Source organism: Lynx rufus, unplaced genomic scaffold (genome assembly GCF_022079265.1).
Source record: "Lynx rufus isolate CCGP_SWC_20201006 ecotype Redwood Valley unplaced genomic scaffold, mLynRuf1.p SCAF_3, whole genome shotgun sequence".
In the NCBI taxonomy this organism is placed as follows: domain Eukaryota; kingdom Metazoa; phylum Chordata; class Mammalia; order Carnivora; family Felidae; genus Lynx; species Lynx rufus.
Genome location: NW_025814845.1, coordinates 19,245,996 through 19,248,047, shown reverse-complemented (window position 1 = coordinate 19,248,047; position 2,052 = coordinate 19,245,996). Strand labels below are relative to the sequence as shown.

The 2,052-nt window shown below is 47.7% G+C and overlaps 1 non-coding gene across 1 annotated transcript; it reads right to left on the bottom strand.

The window, feature by feature from the left end:
• Positions 1-1,077: 1,077 nt before the first annotated feature.
• On the bottom strand, positions 1,078-1,230 carry LOC124521459 (small nucleolar RNA SNORA62/SNORA6 family). Its single transcript, XR_006964540.1, has one exon. It is a non-coding gene; the product is annotated as a small nucleolar RNA SNORA62/SNORA6 family (small nucleolar RNA).
• Positions 1,231-2,052: the final 822 nt, after the last annotated feature.

Here is a 2,052-nt window from a genome sequence, read left to right as displayed (position 1 = left end):
TTCTTCCGCTTGGTCATTTTGTATAGTCCCTGGTGTGGTGAGGACCTGCAGGGCACTTCCCCTGTGCTGTGGTGTATAACTGGAGTTGGTGGGCGGGGCCGCAGTCAGTCCTGATGTCTGCCCCCAGCCCACCGCTGGGGCCACAGTCAGACTGGTGTGTGCTTTCTCTTCCCCTCTCCTAGGGGCGGGATTCACTGTGGGGTGGCGTGGCCCGTCTGGGCTACTTGCACACTGCCAGGCTTGTGATGCTGGGGATCTGGCGTATTAGCTGGGGTGGGTAGGCAAGGTGCACGGGGGCGGGGGGGCAGGCTTAGCTCGCTTCTCCTTAGGTGATCCACTTCAGGAGGGGCCCTGTGGCAGCCGGAGGGAGTCAGATCCGCTGCCGGAGGTTTGGCTCCGCAGAAGCACAGAGTTGGGTGTTTGCACGGAGCGAGCAAGTTCCCTGGCAGGAACCGGTTCCCTTTGGGATTTTGGCTGGGGGATGGGCGGGGGAGATGGCGCTGGCGAGTGCCTTTGTTCCCCACCAAACTGAGCTCTGTTGTCTGGGGGCTCCGCAGCTCTCCCTCCCTTTGTCCTCCAGCCTTCCTGCTTCCCGAGCAGAGCTGTTAACTTATGACCTCCCAGACGCTAAGTCGCGCTTGCTGTCGGAACACAGTCTGTCAGGCCCCCCGCTTTTGCCAGCCAGACTCGGGGGCTCTGCTCGGCCGGCGAGCCGCCCCCCCGCCCTGGCTCCCTCCCGCCAGTCCGTGGAGCGTGCACCGCCTCGCCGCCCTTCCTACCCTCTTCCATGGGCCTCTTGTCTGCGCTTGGGTCTGGTGACTCCGTTCTGCTAATCCTCTGGCGTTTTTCTGGGTTATTTAGGCAGGTGTAGGTGGAATCTAAGTGATCAGCAGGACGCGCGGTGAGCCCAGCGTCCTCCTACGCCGCCATCTTCCAAAACTCATTATTTTTAGATGACATGGTTGTTTCTACGAAAAAATAGTATTAATCAATTAATTTCAAAATATTACTATTATAAAAATAACATAAAAAACTTACATCCACTTATCAGAAACAACTAGTAATATAATTTTTTTAACTTGTAGCAAGAATTACTATCAAACTCCACTCATTGTGTTAGAGATGCTTGCAGTGTTAGCGAAAGACTTGCCCATCATGTAGCATACTACCTACACTTGTAAGTTCATTGTCCAACCAGCAGCCTCAACTCCAAGCTCTAATAATTACAGTAGTAACTAAATTTTTTTATAACGATAATTCTTCTAAAGACTACCTTATCTAACAACAGGAGAACACACATCTGTCCCAAGATCAAATAGCCCATTTCCCAAGATAAACCACATTCTTGGCCATAACACACTTCAACAAATTCAAAAGAATAGAAATAATGCCATGTCTGCTTTCAGATCACAGTGGATAAAACTAGAAATAAGTAATATAAAGATACTTTAAGATCCCAAACACATGGAGATTAAACAGCACACTTTTAAACAACACATGGGTCAACGTAAAACATCTCAAAACATATTTTAAAATACTGAACAAAATGAAAATAAAAACATATCTTATCAAAATTTGGGGAATCTTTCAAAAGGAGTGCTTAGAGGACAATGAATAGCATTGAATGCATATATTAAAAAAAAACAAAGAGCAAGGGGCACCTGGGTCGCTCAGTTGGTTGAACGTCTGACTCAGTTTCTACTAAGGTCATGATTCCAGGGCCGTGGGATTGAGCCCCACATCAGGCACTGAGCATGGAGCCTGCTTAAGATTCTCTCTCTCTGGGGAATGTGGGTGGTTCAGTCAGTTAAACATCTGGCTCTTGATTTCAGCTCAAGTCATTATCTTACTGTTCATGAGATCAAGCCCCACATTGGTCTCTGTGTTGATAGTGTGGGGCTTGCTTGGAATTCCCTCTCTCCCTCTTGCTGTGCCCACCCCCTCAAAATAAATAAATAAACATTAAAAAAAAAAGAAGGAAGATCTAAAACCAACAATCCACTTTCATTTTAGGAAACTAGTAGAAGAAAAGGAAGTTAAATCCTAAGTAAA